Raw genomic sequence first — 20,096 nt, 5'->3', positions numbered from 1 at the left:
AGAAATAAATAAATAACAAGTTGAACATAAAGTAGTTTCATAGTAGTCATCAGAACGTTGTTTTATTTTGAATTGTATAGCCAACTAGATGGACACCATATACTTTTTTAGTTCTTAGGGCTCCTAAAGATTTAAAAATAGGAACTTCCAAATATTTACCTTTCTGTTCCTATTTCTTGACTCTCTCTATTTCTCTCTTTTTTCTCTTTCCTATCTTTTTTCTTCATTTTTTCCCTCTATTTTTAACTACCTTCCTCTGTTAATTCCTCTTTACCTCTTTCTTCCCCTCAACTATTTTCTTCAATACTTTCCTCCTTTCTTTTGTCTTAAAGTTCTAGCTACATTTTTATTCTCCCACAGTTGTGAAACAATGGAGGGACTGTCTTCTTTAGAAATATTTGCTTGAGGCCAGGAGCGGTGGCTCATGCCTGTAATCCCAACACTTTGGAAGCTGAGGCAGGCGGATCACGAGGTCAAGAGTTCGAGACCAGCCTGGCTAACATGGTGAAACCCCATCTCTATTGAAAATACAAAAATTAGCTGGGCGTGGTGGCAGGCGCCTGTAATCCCAGCTACTCAGGAGGCTGAGGCAGGAGAATCGCTTGACCTGGGAGGCAGAGGTTGCAGTGAGCCAAGATTGCACCACTGCACACCAGCCTGGGCAACAGAGCAAGACTCAGTCTCAAAAAACAAAAAACAAAACCAAAAGCAAATTATGTGCCTGTCAGCTGAACAATTCTGTTAGTATCCATATATGAGCGCATGAGTTAAGAGTTGGAATTGGGAATTTCAAGTGACAAGGATGGTGAATACTAAAGAAAAAGATATCTGGGATTGTTTTGTCTAAATATAATTAATATCATCATAGATATTAGAAGATACAAGCCTTAAAATGTTTTCATCCGTATTTCATCTCTTTGTATTAATAAAGCCAAATAATTATAAAGAGAAAGGATTCCGCTTAGACCATAACACCAGTAACAGCCCCCACTTTCACCCACTCTCCCATTAGAATGAGATGTTTTCAAACTGTGTTTCAGAAATTGGGAAGGAAGTGTGAGTTCTCTTGGCAAGGAAAAACGTAGAGGTGGAAGCACAGCTCATTATTTTTGTACTCAGAAAGTACTGCACAATTGGTTTCTTAGCATCAGTTGAAATGGAAAGAATTGCTTTTCACTTTGTTTATTTAAGAGTCTACTGTCATTACGTTATATTCTTATTATCTTAAATAGTGTATGGTGAACCCTGACTACCTGCTGTCCTGCACACATAAAATATTTGCTGTTCATTCTTTATACCCATATGGCATATTGTACATATATAGGGATCAATCTAAAGTAGCTAGTGTTTTAGAAAACCTTTATAATCTAAAATGGTAGCAAATTCCCACTTTCTAACTCTTTCTTAGGAAGAAGGTCCAAAATGTTTAAGAATTAAAAGTCAAAGTTGTTGAGTGAGATCCTTTTTATCTTGTTGCATTTGTATCTTTTGTAATTTCTAAAATTAATATATGATAAAATTGGCTATATTTTGGATGTACAATTCTGAATTTTCACCACCTCTGTAATCAGGATATGGGACAGTTCCATCAACCCCCAAAATTCTCTTGATCTCCTTGACAAACTCAGAAAACAATTCTCCCATCTCCTCCTCAAAAAGTCTAACCCTGGCTGATAAGACAGTGGAGTTTGAGAGTGGGCAGGAACCAGATATCTTACATTGTAATAGGTGTTCTTTCACTCCCTCCATTTTAATACTGCTTTCAGCTCTGTCTAGTGTCCTTCAATTCAGCATTTTCTCTAGAAAGTAAACACTTGGTTTTCCCTTTATATTTACTCCTCACCTTGTTTTGCTGGGGTAAATTTCTGCTTTTAATTTTATTCTTAAAAATTTTAATTGTGACCTAAAACTTTACTAATTTGTGTGAATCCTCTATAGGTTTCTTTTTATCATAGTAAAATATGTTTAACATAAAACTTACCATGTTAACCGTTTTTATGTACACAGTTCAATGGCATTACGTACCACTGTTGTACAACCATACTGTTGTACAACCATCACCACTACCTGTCTCCAGAACATTTCATCGTCCCAAACTGAAACTACATACCCATTTTTTAACAAGTCCTCATTCTCCCATCTCCTCACCTCTGGTAACCAGTGTTCTACCTTCGCTGTCTATGAATTTAACTGTTCTAGGTACCTCATATTACTTAATCATACAGTATTTGGCCTTCCATATTTGATTTTATTCATTTAACATAATGTCTTCTACATTTATCCATCTTGTAGCATATGTTAGAATTCCATGCCTTTTTAAGATTGCATAACATTCCATTGTATCTATGTACCACATTTTGTTTATTAATTCATCCATCTATGGGCATTTGAGTTATTTCTACCTTTGGGCTATGATGACAAATGCAGCTATGAACATTGGATATACACATATCTCTTCTAGATCCTGCTTTCAATCCCTTTTTGGTATATACCCAAAAGTGGAATTGCTAGATCATGTGGTAATTCTATGTTTCTTTTTGTATAATTGTTACCCTAATGGATGTGAGGTGATATCTAATTGTGATTTGGGTTTGCATTTCATTAATTATTAGTGATGTTAGGTATATTTTTGTATATTTATTGGCCAATTTTATATCTTTTTGGTAGAAATGTGAATAAGATTATTTTTGATAAAACTTCTGGGAATTGATTCCTAGATAATATTTACTTTGTAATATTTCTCACTTTAGGTGGGCCTTTTATATTTCTTGAATGAAAGAGGGATAAATGAACAAGTAAATGAATAACACTGTTTCTAATTACCATCCGGAGCATTTGAGTCTTAGTAACTGCTAGAGTTGCTACTTGGGGCAGTTTCCTTACCTGATTGTAAGGCTACATCTTATAATCTAAAAATGAGAATAGTAGTATTTCCTTCCCCATGGTATTGTTATGCAAGTTAATGTGCAAAACTCTGAACACAGTAACACATCAAGATCAAATTAAAATTTGCTAATAAAAATATATCAATCAGTGTTTATAATTATCAAATACATTTGTCTTATAATAATACATAAATGCTTTATGCTTCTGTCTCTACTGTTCATATGTAAGGAGTACTTTTTAAAAGCATAAACTTCACAGGATCTAACTCAGTACCTTTCAAAAAATGTTTTTGCTGACTGAATAAAAGAATGAATGAATGCATATGCATGTGTGTGCCAGTCTCCTGCACACACACAAGCACAGCTTTGTTGCATTTGACCTGTATGATGTTGTTTTTCTCATTACTACCCTTGAATCCAAAGTATGCATTGCCTCAGACTCTATTGGATTGATCTTTAAAGGACCTTTAAGTCTTCTGGAAAGGTATCGAGTTAAAGAAAAAGGTGGCAAAAGTTTTTTTGTTTTTTGTTTTTTTTAATGGCTAAAATAATAGAATATAGATGAGTTTATCTGAATTTTGTTTCTGATTTTCTGATTCATTCTGTGGCATTAACAATACCATATCTCTGATTTTCTGTCAATAAGATAATAGAAATACTATTTACCAATTAATGATATAGCATAGTATTTAAGTAGGATTTTGTGAATCTTTTATTAAAGTTTGTGGAAGTGTGATATACAGGATCAATGGTAAGTTGGCGCAGTGTTGATATATTTTAATGGGTAAATTTTCCCAATTATGTGAGATAAAATGCTACTGGAAAAATATCTGTTTCTTGTACTAAAATATTTTCAGTTTAAATCAGATGGATTTTTCTTCATTTAAAAAAAAATCACCCTTTTTATTTTCAAATTCGCCGAGCTCTGAAGTTGGAGTTCACACACTGAGATCTGAGGTTGGAGTTCACACACTGATATCAACCAAACGTTGAAGTGTAGGATCAGAAAAGGAATAAGGGATGATCCAAATAAAAAAGAGAAATATTAGATTTTTTTTAAAAAGCTAATTTGTCACTTCACTCATTCAATATGAACTGAATAGACTTCTAACCCTTAAAATACTTTTTTTTCTCTCTCTCTCTTTTTATTGCCTGGAATCTTAAGAGCTTTATCATTTGCAGTCATAAAATGAAAATATACACCAAACCCTCAAAGGGCAAGTATGAAATTAAATTATATTTGGGCAGCTGTAACCTTTTAAAACGATCAGATTCCAGTTAATGTATTTCTTCCTGTTCCAAGTGCTGCCATGGTGTTTGATGGTGGGAAGCAGTCCAAAGGGCATTGGGAGATAATAAATTCACTGTAAATTTCACCCCAAGGCATGTCTTGATACACCAAGGCCTCCATTTAGCAAGGCTGACCTAAAACTCTTGTCACATCCAAAGGTCATTTAGGTTGGGGTTGGTGTGTCCCATCTATCTTTCCTTGATGTAAAGAGTGACAGTTGAAACAGGATTGAGCTCATAAACAGTCATCTGAATATGAAAAAGAAGCTAGCTTTGGAGTAGGAAGGGAAAGGGAAGAGAGAACTACCTTTTACGGTGTGACTAGCAAACGCCGTGGTTTTTGCAAAGTTAATGAAGGGTGGGTTGATCTCATAGCTCTTGTTTCAGATCATTCTTTAATTTGGAAGGCATTACTGGATTTGGTTGATTTGGGGTCTGGTACTCTTTCCTCTTCTATTTGTATTTGTCCCCAAAGCTGGGAGTATATTAAGTATTTTTTAAAGAATCTAATATTTCCAACTTTCTTTTACTTTAAACTCAAAATATTCCTTACCCCCTTTGCACCTGTTCTCTTTAGTTCATATACCAACACACGGGAATAAAATAGGAGGAAACTGTTTTAGAGAAATAAAGCCTAATGTGGTCCTGGAAAACAGTGATTTTTTTCTAATGCCCTCTTAATCATGCATTTTTTTATTGTGGTAAAATATGTATAACATAAAATTTATATTTTAACCGCTTTTAAGTGTACAGTTCTGTGTAGCATTACATACAATGTTATATAGCCATCACCACTGTCTGTGTCCAGTACATTTTCATCATGCAAAATAGAACCTCTGTATTTATTAATTATTTCATATTTCTTATTTCCTCTTCCCCCATCCCCTGATAAGCTCTCTTCTACTTTCTGTCTCTATGAATTTGCATATCCTAAGTGCCTTATATAAATGTAGTCATATGCTATTTGTCCTTTTGTGACTGATTTATGTCATTTAGCGTATTTTCAAGGTTCATCCATGTTGTCGCATGTATCCCTCAAATATACACTTTAAGAATGACTCTAGTTCTCTCAAAAACAACATTTACTTATAAATGTTAAGAATTGTGGATATATAACTTCTCAATTATAATAATCATAACTAATATGTAGTGTCAAATAGAGAAATATTAAACAACTATGTGACAAATAATGAAAGATCAAATTCTTGCAAGTCTTCTTGGGAAAAAATTTAAAAATCCTTTCATGAAAGCAGAGATAGTTATTTACTAATTATTTAGAGTAGTGCTTGGCATATCATAGGTCCCCAGTAAATATTTATTAAATTAATGTATCAATTTAAGGCAGGAGAGCAGAAGTTAAGAGTTTTTTCTCTGTACTACTTCATTGGTACATGAGAAATAGGTCCTGTGCAATTGAAAATGAAGCCTATTGTAATCAAAAAAGTCAATGAAAGTAAAAATGAATTGTAAATACAAGGTGCTATTGGAGTGTATTATTGTTATTTTAATTGATTTATGAGTTACATGTGCTGGGGTGGTGAAAAGGACTCATTTTTGCCCTACCTTTTTCTTTTTCAAATGGTCTAGAAAACTTGAGATTGGCCACCATGAATTTACTCAAAGCATACAGTTTTATATGAGTAATTCTTTATATAAATTATACAAGAAAGAGCAAATATTTAAATAAAGATGAGGCTCAGAATGTTGAAAATTGTATATACAGGTTTATTCTATAATCGATTTTAAATCAAGTTTAAATCTGTAAAAATTTGATTAGGTAGATATTACTTCAATTAAAAGTAGGTTGTAGGTGAAGCAAAGCCTCCCAATCTATTCTCCATATCATGTGTAGACTAATTTTGTAGAAGTATAAATCTAATTCTGTCATTCCTCTTATTAAATTATTATATATTTCCATCTACCTTTGTAGACATCTCTCCCACTGCGCTGCGTCTCACTGGTTTCTTTCTGATACTACGAACTTGTCATGTTTCCTCCCAGCACGTAGTTTTTCTGCCAGTCTTTTTCCTCCTGTATGTATGTAATTATATCAGCTCATCTTTCTGACCTCCGAGTATTCATAGTTGCAGGAAAGTCTTTCTTGCTTTGCCTGCCTGTAGTGTAGCTCTCGTTTGCATGCTCTTAGAGCACCATATACTTCTATTTTGTAGTATTTTGCACATTTGGGATTTTACTTTTCACTTGTGTAATTATTTCACTGATGGCTTTCTTATTCTACGTAAGCTCTATGGAACTGAAGACCTAGAATGAAACTGGTACTTTATAATTTTTTTCAATGAATAAAAGCACAAATGATAAAAGATAATAAATATAACAGCTTTCTCCATATTTCATTGCCTTGTTTCCTACAATTATTCAAATGGTTAAAATAAGTATCAAATTGAGAAGAAAACCAAACTGAAGGGCTTTTTACTGGCAGTAGCCAAAAGGAAGTAAAAGGATGAAAGATGCCAGGAAAAATTTCCTGTTGGACACTTCACGTTTCTTTCTTGTTCTGTGTTCCCAATACTATCGCTTTTATCAGAAGAGCCCAGCCTCCATAAAAAGTGCTTTCTGAATTACCCTTCCCAAGTTTGTCTAACTCTTGGTTTTAGAGCACACAAACCCTACTACTATATTAAAAAGACCAGAAAAGATGTTCCTAAGACATAGGCTAAGAGTTAGGAGCGCTGTAAAAAGTCAAAAAGATTTGGATTCCGACTTTAGCTTGGTCTCCTACCTATGCGACTTTGGACAGATGACTTTTACTCTCTCTTGGCCTCAATGTCCTGCTCCATAAATTAAAAATAATACCTATTTCCTAAGATTGTTGAGAAGGTTCTAAGAGATATTACATGGACATGTATCACAGTAAGCATTCTATAAACTTCAGCTGTTATGATTATTATTGCTGCTGTTATTATTCTCTGTCCAGATTTTCCCTGAAATGTAGTTTTATTTAGCATAATTTGTATACTCAAAGAGCCCAAACTAATATTTATATGTGATACTTTCTTAATCTTAAAAGTTTATGAGGGAAGGAAGAAGAAAAAAGTAAGAGGGGAAGTGTTTTTTAAAAACCTCTCATATGTGTTGTTTGTTAGTAATAACAGCAAAACAAAACAGCAAGCAAAACAACAAGAAGAGCAAACTTAAGTGACTTTGTGGTTTCTTCAGGGAAAGTTGAGTTCTGTTACTACTGACTCAAGGAGTCTTTCTCTCTTGAAGCCTTTAACCCTTGGCCCTGGAAACTTCTATTTTTGACTCAGAGTTCAGGGGCAATTCCTTTTTTCACTGGCCAGCAGGTGGGGGATTCCACCTGTATCCCACTGCAGAAGAGATGAATTTAATCACGTAACGTTTTATTTGGAAGGCATTTTCCCCTAGTAGCATTACATCACAGAAGAATTTCAGGGTTACTGGGACTTCTGATACTGCCAGTTGTTTAACCTGTGGCAAGTTACTGAACCACTGTTGAATTCATTTTTCCTTTTTCTCACTAAACTCACAAAGTTGCTGTGGTGATCCCTGAAATAGTATGCAAGCTTCTAGCAAAATGATTAACATCTCATAGTCATAGAGAAAATCTTGGTTGTTGTACTTCCTCCCTCTATACGTTTCAAGTATTTGTAAGCCTCCAGCAAGTATGTACTGTGGAGGTACGTTTTTGTGACATGCAAAATAATATATAGTCTGATTTAATATGAAATTACTTAGATTGTCTTTATATTGAGGTAAAATGCTATTTAAAAATGACTTGATTACTACCCTCTAATCTATTGGGATACACTGAACAGTGATTTCACAAATACGAACTTAGCCAAAGACAAGTGTTTGCTTTAGAACTCTTTCTGATAATACTATAATTCTGATAATACCCAAATTAAATAATGAAAATTGGTAACAACGGAAATTTTTTCTCCTGATGAACAAGCATTTCTCTTCTTACTGTTGCTTTGAAGGGAATTTCAGCAATATTTTTCTCTAAATTAAACTGATTAAAGATATAAGTGTAATCACTGATACATAAAGAAATTCGAAGAGTCTTCCAGCCAGTGTCCTTCTTACCTTGCCAAATGGAGATGTATTTACTGGTTGGTGACCTCAGGAATAGATGCAGAGTGTTCATCCTCCCACAGTAATGAACAGCAAGTCTGGAGCGGCATAAAAAGGGTCAATCGAATAGGTCATACATCATATGGGGAGGCAGATGTTGGAACATATTGTAATGGATTACTGTGCAGTACATGAAGATGGCTTATGGAGTAGAAATACAGGGAGGGAGTGAGCGAAAGAGAAACTATCAGTTAGGGTGTTCTTACATGACTCTCGCAAAAATATATCTGGTTCTTTAAGGAACTGCTTCAATTATAAAAGTCAAAATGTTTTTTTCTAGCTGTTTAAGATTTACTGGTGTGTAATGAAGAAAGCCTTTTAAAACCCAGTGCATTTGAAGTGTTTCTTATTTATAGGCTTTAGTATCTGCAATGTGACAGAAACAGCATGAGAGCATCACACCTGTGAAAAAGGTCTTAAGATTTAAGTAAGTTCAAATGTATCTTTAATTTTTAGCAGGATGCTGTCTTCACACCCTCCTAACACTCCACCCCTCATTGATAGCTTCATATTCCATCCAAGTATCACACTGAGTAAGACTGAATTTGGAATAGAAAAATCAAGATTGTCTATGTATTATTAATATTTGGTGATAGCAGCTTTAAATAAATTGCATTATATCTTCTGTACATGTATTCACTATAGCTTTTTTAACAGTAACACTCAAACTATAGCCAGATGTAATTATTTACTTTTGTATCCAAGTTTTTCCAGGTTATACCAGACAAGAGTGATATTTTCAAGGAGGTGTGGGTCATAATAATAATGTGTGCCTTGGAGCCCATACCACCAAGCCCCCATTTCACCAAGCATGCTTCCCAGTGGTTCACCTGTTTTCTCTGACGGCAGAACATTTCATTTCTGAAGTTTGTAACGTATTTCCCTTGATGGCTTATCCTCCTGACATCGTTTTGTTTGTTTGTTTTGTTTTTGCCTTTTTTTTTTTTTTTTTTTGTGAGACAGAGTCTTGTTATATTGCGTAGGCCTGGAGTTCAGTCCCACAATCACAGCTCACTGCAGCCTTGAACTGCTGGGCTCAAGCAATCCCCCTGTCTCAGCATCCTAAGTAACTAGGACTGCACATGCCATTATGCCCAGCTAATTTTATTTTATTTTTAAGTTATTGTTGAGATGGGGTTTCGCTATGTTGCCCAGGCTCGTCTCAAACTCCTGCGCTCAAGTGATCCTCCCACCTTGGCCTTTCAGAGTGCTAGGATTATAGGCTTGAGCCTCAGCACCCAATCACTAACCTCTGGTGATACCAACTAACTCTTCAGCCTTTTGAGGCCTTTGTCCACTCAAGTCATTTTCTTGTTTGACCTGCTAACTCAAACCCTTATACACCCAACAGCTGCAACTTGTTTGTTTTTTAAATTATGCTGTATTGACATAACAGCTATTAGCTCCCCTTCATATGGATAAATCTGTAGCAAGTCTGAGTTTGTTCATTCTTTCATTGTAATACATTTTTTTCTTGACGTCAAGTTTCATTAGAATTTGTGTACAAACACAAAAGATTTTAAATCTCCCAGATCATGTGTATGTGAAGTTGCTCCTCCCAGTGCCTGTAGGCCTTAGTATACACTTCCTTACTCCCTTCAGGATGAATTCTTCCCCAGCTGGGACTCTAAACCGGAAATTAAGTGACAACCCTTCCCACCCTCCTCTAGGCACCTTTCCCCTATCACTTTTCCCCATGGGCTGTGATAGAATTGGGGAGGTAACAGGAGAAATGTTTCACAATTGCAGCCTCCACCCACTTCTGTGGATGGCCCACTTAGGAGGTTAGCCAAGAACTCTTCCCATCTATTCCCTACCCCTGTCCCTTTCCACTCAGGTTTGACCAAGAGTCTCAGTCCTGAGAGCTGGCTGTCAGCCCTGTCTACTCTTCATTTTTTCCAGGAGTCACCTTAGTGGTTAATGAAAGTCGTCAATGTTCAGAGTCCTACCTTGGCATGTCCAGTATTCCTTGATGGATACAAAGAACACATATCCCTTTAGAACCCTCGTTGTACTTCTCCTCTGTTAGGATTTTTGAAAATTAAAGAATAAAAAATTAGTTTTTGTGTAAGTATATAAAAAATTCATTTGAGAGGAAACTACTTGTATTACCTTTTCCCACTATTATGTTGTTATTATGAATATTTTGATAATAGCTATATAGTACTATTAACCCGAACTCTTGCACAGTCTCTCTGATAGGTTTTGAATTTGACCCTTTAAAGTCAAATTCAAATATATAAAGAAGTTTTACAACTCAATAATAAGACAGCTCAATTTGTAAAATACATTACGGGATATAAATACAATCCCATTATTGAGTATATACCTAAAGAAATATAAATTGGATAAATGTGGTGCATATACACCATGGAATACTATATAGCCATTAAAAAAGAATAAGATCATATCTTTTGAAGGAACATAAATGAAACTGGAAGCCATTATCGTTAGCAAACTAGCACAGGAACAGAAAAACAAATACTGCATGTTCTCACCTATAAGTGAGAGCTAAATGATAAGAAGAACTTATGGACACACAGAGGGGAACAACATTCACTGGGGCCTATTTGAAGGTAGAGAGTGGGAAGAGGGAGAAGAGCAGAAAAAATAACAATTGGGTACTAGACTTAATATCTGGGTGACAAAATAATCTGTACAACAATCCCCCCGACACAAGTTTACCTATATATCAAGCCCGCACATGTACCCCTGGACCTAAAATTTAAAAAAAAATTTAAATAAAATTCATACATATAAGTAATTCTTACAATTCAGTAAGACAGCTTAATTTTTTTAAAAAAAGCAAAAGATCTGAATGCATATTTTACCAAAAAAGACAGGAATGGCTAATCAGTACATGAAAAGATGCTCAACATCATTAGACAAATGCAAAATTAAAACTACAATGAGATACCACTTTATACCTCCTAAAATCGTTATAATTAAAAAGACAATACCAAGTACTGATGAAAATATAAGGCCAGGTGTGGTGGCTCATGCCTGTAATCCCAGCACTTTGGGAGGCCAAGGCAGGTGGATCACGAGGTCAGGAGTTCGAGACCAGCCTGACCAACGTGGTGAAACCCCATCTCTACTAAAAATACAAAAAGATTAGCTGGGCGTGGTGGTGGGCACCTGTAATCCCAGCTACTCAGGAGGCTGAGACAGGAGAGTTGCTTTAACCCGGGAGGCAGAGGTTGCAGTGAGTGGAGATCGTGCCACAGGTACTCCAGCCTGGGTGGCAGAGTGACACTCTGTTTCCAAAAAGAAAAGAAAGAAAGAAAATATAGAGAAACTGGAATCCTCATACATTGCTATGGAAATGAAAGATGGTTCAGCCACTTCAGAAAAGTTTGACAATTTCCTTAGAAGGTAAACATGAAGATACCACATTACTCAACAAATCCAATCCTAGGACATGGATAAGCAGGAGTAATAAAAACACACAAAGACTTGTACAGGAATGTTCATAGCGGGATTATTCACTGGAAAACTGGAAAAAGTCATCCAAATATCCATCAGCTAGATAAATGGATAAACAAATATTATACACGCATGCAAAGAAATACTTTTCAACAATACAATAACAGGCTACTGATACATGCTACACCTTGGAGAGAATTCAAAAATGTTACACTAAGTGAAAGACACCAGATCGCTTTTTCTATAGTCTCTTCCAGCATTGCCTCAGTAGTGGGGACTACAAAATAGCGTTACCTCACATCTGGCCAAGGAGAAGTAGAAGGAATGTGTTATTTCATTTTAAAAAGGGAGAGGAAGGTCTTCTGTTGTGTACAGAAAAGCCTTAAATTTTAATAAACATACTTTGTTGGTTGATTTGAAGGTTAACCTTATGGCTTTGCATGTTTTGTTCCTTCTGCCTGGAATATTCTTGCATTTTAACTTCATCCTGCACTTCCTTGAGGACATACGTAGCAGGACTGTAGCCATGTCAGATCCTGGCCCCCACTTCAGAAGCCTTTACAAGTCAGTTGAAGTCAAGACGGTGAGCCTGTTTAGAACAGAAACCACTTCTTGTCTCTTGAATGGAGCTAGGGGTGGGAAGAGGAGGGACACAGGTGTACACCCAAACCTGCTGTCCTTGTGCCACCAGGTTTAACGTGGAGCCGCAAGGAGAGCAAGAATTCTAGATTCAAAGCTGTCCTCCAGATTTCGAAACTGAAGGTCCGTAGTCATTAAATACTAACTTCCTATTCCTCCCTCTCCCGAGCCCCTGACAACCACCATTCTGCTTTCTGCCTCTATGAATTTAATTTCTCTAGGTAATTCATATAAGTGGAATCATACTATATTTGTTATTTGGTGAGTGACTTGTTTGCTTAGCATAGCATAATACTTTTAAGGTTTATCCATGTTGTACCATGTGCCAGAATTTCATGTCTTTCTAAGGCTGAATAATACTTCATTGTATGTATATAGCGTATTTTGTTTATCCATTTATCCGTCAATAGACGTTTGAATTGTTTCTACCTTTGGGCTATTGTGAATAATTCTGCTATGAACATGGGTGTACAGATCTCTTTTTGAGATCCTGCTTTCAGTTCTTTTTTGTCTATTACCAAAAGTAAAATTACCAGGTTATATAATAATTCCATCTTTAATTTTTTGAGGAACCACCATATTGCCATATTATTTTTCACAGTGGCAGGAGCATTGCACAGTCCCACCAGCAATATACAAGTTTCCAATTCCTCCACAGCCTTGCCATCATTTGTTATTTTCCGGTGCCTTTTTTTTTTTTTTTTTTTTTTTTTTGATAGTAGCCATCCTAATGGGTGTGAAGCAGTATCTCTTCTGCTTTTGATTGCATCCAGGTCATTTTGAAAATAGGTTTGTCAAGACGGGAGAATGAAACATGTTTAATTAGACAGTTCATTAACTAGACTTATGAATTATACATTTTTGTACATTCAACATGTGAGTTCCTGTCTCTGCTTTTGTCCTGGTATTCAGTGCATTTAAGGCCTATCCTGGTTTTCACGCATTACGCTTGAAGAACATGCAAAAGAAATGTGATAATGTTACGGAAAGTCCCTGTTTAAACTCAAGTTGCTATGATAATTTTCTGTGAAAAAACATTATGAAAAATAATGTGCAAAGCAAATTTATTCACACTGAAACATGCTGCTATGTTTTGAAAGATTTTCTCCAGTACATTAGTTTCTCTTTAAACTCCACATTTAAGTTACATTAAGAAGCTGAAATTAAGCGATAAAGATAACACTTATGGAGCCTTGAAATTGCTTTTTGAATTTTTCCTCACAAATGATATTCCCTGTTCCTCCTCTTGAAAACAGGAAAAGAAAGAAGAAATAAACAAATACTTTTCCATCAAATATATATAGTATATATCTTTTTAGGTTTTATTTAAACTTTAACAGTTCATATTCAACTGTTTTTTAAAATCATAATAGATGACATATATTTTAAAATCTCTATTCCAAATGTTTAACACATTTCACATATGTTAATTGTTCTTGCCATATTTCAAACCCTGGACTGAAAAGAAATCTTCCATTTTTATATGTATGTTTGACCTGGGAGAAGCTATTAATCAGCAAGATTTTAGCTCTATAATGTTCTTTTAGAAGATGTAAGTCTATATATTTGCTTATGTGCAATTTTAGAAGTGACAGCTATTTATTTTTGAGTGAGGACTTTATCACTGAGCATGAAAAAGGATTACAACTTTTTCCTTATGCCTACTTAAACTCTTGGGGTAAACTAAACAATCTCATTGGTCACATTTTATTAAATACTTTAAAATCTCAATTACCTGACTTGGATTATATGAATGTATCAAATTATCACATGTACCCTCAAAATATGTACATCTAATGTATAGCAATAAAATATATTAAAAATATGTAAAATTTATTTATATTCATTTATGACATACCTCTTCTGTCTCTGTTTTATATACTGGTGTTTGATATGAGATTGCACTTGCAGAAAAGGATAATACTTACAAAAATAATTTTAAACAATTTCACAAAAAAACAGTATTAAATGGTATGCATGCTCTTAGCACTCTCCATTCAGATAATGACAGTGTAAAAAGTTCACAGATTATCTTTAGGAATCAGTATGTTTTATCATACAGTATTTAAGAAAGACATATTTCAGTTGAATCTTACTGTTCTTCTTTTTTTCATTTAAAATGCCTTTTGTGCCCAGCTCTCCTACGAAGTTGGTGATTTGGGGAGAAGAAATGTAAGGAGGGTGAAAAGGGGGAGAGTAAGGGTAGAGAGAAGATGGTGGACATAACTTATTTTGCACTGTCTTCACAATAAAGTAGAATTATCTCCATCTCCTAATCCATGCCTGAAGTAAAGGAAAATAGTTGGATCAAACCATACACTGTCCTATGCTGCTGACTCCTAAGTAAGTGACTGTATATGGCATCATCTCTGTCTCCTGTGCCTTTATCCAGATTGACTGGGCACACAAAAGGGAGACCTGTAGAAAGATCCCAGTGAAAAAAAAAAATTAAAGATCCAGCAATCCCGCTTCTGGGCATGTATCCAAAGGAAATGAAAGCAGCATATTGAAGAAATATCTGTACTCCAATGTTGATTGCAGCATTATCTACGATAACCAAGACATGGAATCAACCTTATTGTCCATCAGTAGATGAATGGATACAGAAAATGTGATATGTGTGTATACACACACACACACACACACACACACACACACACAATGGAATACTTTTCAGCACTGAAAAAAAAGAAAATCCTGTTATTTGTGAAAACATGGATAAACCTGAAGGATGTTCTGTTAAGTGAAATAAGCAAGGCACAGACAGACAAATACCATGTGATCTCATTTACCTGTGTAATCTAAAACAGTCAAACTCATGAAAGTAGAGAGTAGAATAGTGATTACCAGGGTAGAAGGTAAGGGGGACTGAGGAGATACTGGTCAAGTAATAATTTTTAAAAATAGAAAATTAAACTTTGAGCAAACTACAAAGATCCCAAAGAAAGAGCTTATACCTACCAGCAACCATAACTACTACTAAATATCTTTTACTTTCTAAATAGCAAATATTTAAGATTCAGCAAGTAAATCATGTATATTTATTTATCAAAAAGAAGGCATTTGTCATCTGTCTTTTCCAAAATATTTCGGAATATCCATATGCTTCAACTCTTGGTTCTCTTGTCTTTTGAAAAGATACTTTTAACTTTTTTCAAATAATCTCCACCCATTTTTGGTATTTATTTTGCAAATAGAAATTCAGTTACTGTTATGATTATGACTACAATGAGGGTATTAAGAATCTATTTTGTTCTTATGCTGATAAGATTTAAATTCATTTTTTTCTCAAGCAAATGAAATGAGTGAATGAATGTGAATTTTATCTGTATTATTAATGAGCCTTTCTTTCTAATTATTTGGATTGTACAAGCATTCCAAATTCCTTTTGGATTTTAAAAATTTGTTCCCTGTATAGTCACTATCATTATGAAATACATTAAATATGTACAAAAGATCTATATTAATATTTTACATAGTCAATTTCTGCTTTTGTTCAATTTTACTGTTCCTCGTTTTTAAAATTTTCTGATAAAGCATTGATTAGCAGGGACATAATCTCTGCCTTCAAGGGGTTTACTGGTCAGTAAATGATTTGGGGCAACAAATCTTGATAGATATTTTTGTCAGTGCCTAATGCACTGAATCCAAATACTCCAGATGGCAGTTCAGTGGACTAGTAGTCATTGAGAGAAGTTGTGTTTTTAGCAATTTCAGGAAAGTAAGCTATTACAGAAAAGTGGCAAGAATTTATCACCTCTAGGAATTAATAAAATAGACTAGCTTAGAATTTAAATAAACTGTTTGTAGAATTTCTCTACTCCTCACACTGAAAAGTACTTGTTTAAGGTATTTTTATGGGTATCTTCATATAAAAGCATGATTGATTTAACACTATTGATTCTAACCATAGCATAAAAGCTATGTTGTCCAAATACAATTATACTATTTTTTCCCCCAAAATAGCAACAATTAATTAGTACAAGTTAAAATATCTGTTATCCTACCAGACCTTTTCTGGCCCCAGAGTGGGCCATTAGAGATGAGCAGAAAGAATGCCTGTTAATGAACTGCCAGCCCACTGCCCAGTAGCGCTTTGGTGCACATAAAAATAAACTACAAGAAAAGCTGATTAGACTTGAGTAAGTTAGATACAATTCAAGCTTATGTTGTTGGTGGTGGAGAACATCACACTTTTCATAATTTTTTAAAAGTGTTTTAATGAGCCACACTTTAGGGGAAGTTCATGATTGAATGAATCTAGTCATTCAGGGAAATCCTTTCTGTGTGAATTAATTCTTCCTTTGTCAAGAAGGAAAGAAAGAAATAAAAGAAAAATATAGTATATGTGTTTTGTTTTTCTTAAAAGGATAATATGATGAATATACACAAATGAGAATAGATGATTGGTGAGAATACTTATATACTTATGAAGATTGTGTATAAATTGTATTACCATCCTGTTCCTCTGTTTCTCTTTTCTTTTCCCCAGTTAATTGGCAATTTTTATGTGCCCAGTGTGCTATGAACTTGAAATTATTTTTTCCATCTTCATTTCACAACTGTTACTGCAACTCAAGTTCTTATGATCAGAATTATCACTGTTAAATGTTGATAACCTCATAGCTGATATTTCTGTATTATCAATATTCCAGCTAAAAACATTATATCTATTGCTCTCAAACAGTCAGTGGCTTTCTCTTACTACATTTTCAATGAAAACTCTTTTGCTTATGTTTCAAAAGCTTTCATAAGATGAATGTAGCCTACAAAACTAATGTTATTTTCCTCTAACATGGCTATGCACTGTCCTTTCTACCACTCACTGTTCCACACCAACCTCTATATTTCCTTTGCAGCAACTAGCTCATTCCTGCTCTCATGCCTTTCATTTAATTGTACTCCCTTCCTAGAATATTATCTCATTTTTCTAAGTCCACCTTAACTCCATCTCTTCTATGAAAACATACCTGAATGCACTGATGCATTTCTTCTCTCTAACACCTTCAACAGTGACATACAGTTACAGTACACTTATAGTCTCATTGTTTTCTGTTTATCAGTCTTGACTTAAGGCAGATACTATGTTTGTACAATTTCTGTCTCCTCTGCTATTTTTTTTGGGGGGGGAGGGGGTGAGGTCTCACTGTGTTGCCCAGGCTGATCTCAAACTCCTGGGCTCAAGAAGTCCTTCTGTCTCTGCCTCACAAAGTGCTGAGATTACAGGTGTGAGCCACCAAACCTGGCTCAGCTCAGCCTTTTATGTTTAGTGTTAGCTGTTTGTTTCTGATGTTTTAGACAACTTCACTATCGTAAAAATACATTCAAATCATAATATACCTTATGTTTAACTTTGGGTTTTATTTGTCATTATGTAAAGAAAGATGTTAACCAGATTTTCTCTTTAAGACACACATTGAAACATAAGTGGATTTTATAGTTCTCCAGATGCTTTTTACTTCGGGTGACCTTCTAGTAGTCACTAGATTTCATGCCCCTTTCCCCTCTACAAAGTCAACCAAGGGTTCTGTGACTGTTGACTTCACTCAGGGTAAACACCTGTTATTAGGCTGGATTTTGCTTCAAGAACATTTAGTAAAAGAAGGAAACTGTTCATCATTTCTTGGCTTCTTTGTTTTAAAATCAATACTACACATATTTTAGTGGATAGAAAAAAGAGCATAAATTTTTAAAACTTTGAATTAAAATAAGTCACAGCAGCATTTAAAAAAGTTATCCACTCTTATATATATAGCCAGATAGAAGAATTATTGTCAGCTTCTTTAATTTTACTGAAATTTCCTATTAATTTGTGAATGGCTAGGGTAGAACACAAGACTATTAAAATTCCTGATCTTATCTGTGCAGACTCAAAGTATGTTAAATTCTCTAGGACGGGGTTCATTTCTGCTTTTGTATTATAATGTAACTTTTAAGAAAATATATCTGTGACACAAAATGTGTTGAAATAGGTATTTCCTGGCCTTATTTCAATACCTTGGCAAACCAGGAAAATTTGATATGCTTGGTGGAAAATGCAATGATGTGGGAATAGTAGAAACCTGATCACAGTTGGGTAAGAGTAATTCTAAAATTTGTCCTCTTGCACAGAAGCCAAATATGAGAAAGGGATTATGGGCAATTTGGGGTAGAGAAGAGCACCCTAATGTTAGCCACCCTCGAACTGAATAGCAGGCTTATCTCTCATCATAAATTACATTAAGTCTCTGTATTCTGTAGAAATACCAGCAAGGCAAATGATATCATACTGTTATTATAGAAATATTAGCCTATTTAACTGGGTCTATCTCTTTTACAAATGTTTCTTCCCTTTCAACTCAAAAGCAATTCTTTTAGGACAGTTTTACTCAGATACACCTTAATTCCATGTTTAAAAGGGTAAAAGTACATTTATTTCAATGAGGAAAGAATATGAATAACTTTTATTTCCAAATATATGTCATCCCCATCCTTTAAATCCTTTAACTCAATAAACTATTTTAGAGTTTTTAATCTTGTATGTTTAATATTAGTTCTTATATTTCTTTGGAAATTATGACTGTCTCTGGTGCCTAATATTTAAATATTGAATCACATTTAATGACTACTTGGTTAAGCTATTTAAATATCTAAATAACACAAATAACCAATAATTTTGTCAATAATATGAAGAATCAAAATTAAATTTTGAATAACTGTTTTGTTCACATTTTCTTTACCCACAGATATTGTAATGTTCCATGTCATTAGTAATTATACAATAATCTCATTTTTAGTGTATAACAAAATCTGTAATAGGAATTTTTATCCTCTAGTAATAATACCCAGTGAAATCATTTTTAAAGACAAGAATACAATATACAATCCAATATGAAATGCATAAACTATAATATAGTTAGCTAGTTAATTTGTGAAAAAACATATTTTTTAAAATTCAATATTAGTACATGCATTCTACTGGGCAGAGTTTTAATCTGTAAAGTGATATCCTAGGATAACTGGTTGTTTTCTTAAAGACTTTATAAGTAGTTTAGAATGATGCCAGAAAGAAGTGCTTCTTAAATTGCAGGGTATAATGCCATAGATTTTTAACACAGGTGGGAGAAATGGATCAATTCTGGTAGTTTTTCTTTAAATGGTAAACTCTAAAGTCTTCATTTTTGAAGTGAATTATCCTTTTAATGTTTATGTAATTGAAGACAATCATTTTTATTCTTTCCAGTTGGCTGGGTTAAGAAAAGATGTAATTATTCCAACACATAAAACCCTTACGAGACAATTATTAATATAAAAATATTTTTCTGGTTTTCAGTTTTTCTCTGGAATATGTTTTACATTACTTTGCATAAAAATAAGCCATAATTGTTATCGATAATGTTAATGTATTTTTATTTAGGTTATAGTGTCTGGAGAATTATGTATGTGTATTTTCACATAAATGTGTGCTGTCTTCAGTTTTCATTATTTTATTTAGAGAGAGACACTGCTAATCAGGATCTGTGGCTTATTGTGAGCAATTTTGTCTTTTGGAATTTCTCTTTCAGAAAAAAAATTAAGATAATCCAGATAACTATTTCACAGTACTTCTCCTTGAGAGCTTTTTTTCTTGCTTCATTGTAGAAATTTTAGCTTGCATTGTAAATGCCATCCATGGAATCTCAAGACGAATGAGAAATAAGAAACTGGGATATGTGTGTGTGTGTGTAAAATTTATTTAATATTAACTATTTAGTAATTTAA

General features: G+C 34.2%; 1 protein-coding gene across 7 annotated transcripts in view; it reads left to right on the top strand.

Moving 5' to 3' along the window:
• Window positions 1–20,096, top strand: part of SOX5 (SRY-box transcription factor 5) — a 1,029,303-nt gene that overhangs the window by 932,461 nt on the left and 76,746 nt on the right. The gene's annotated exons all lie outside the window — the stretch shown is intronic.

This window comes from Piliocolobus tephrosceles, chromosome 10 (genome assembly GCF_002776525.5).
Source record: "Piliocolobus tephrosceles isolate RC106 chromosome 10, ASM277652v3, whole genome shotgun sequence".
NCBI lineage: Eukaryota > Metazoa > Chordata > Mammalia > Primates > Cercopithecidae > Piliocolobus > Piliocolobus tephrosceles.
The sequence above is the reverse complement of the archived record's forward strand: the minus strand, read 5'-3'. Positions and strand labels throughout refer to the sequence as shown.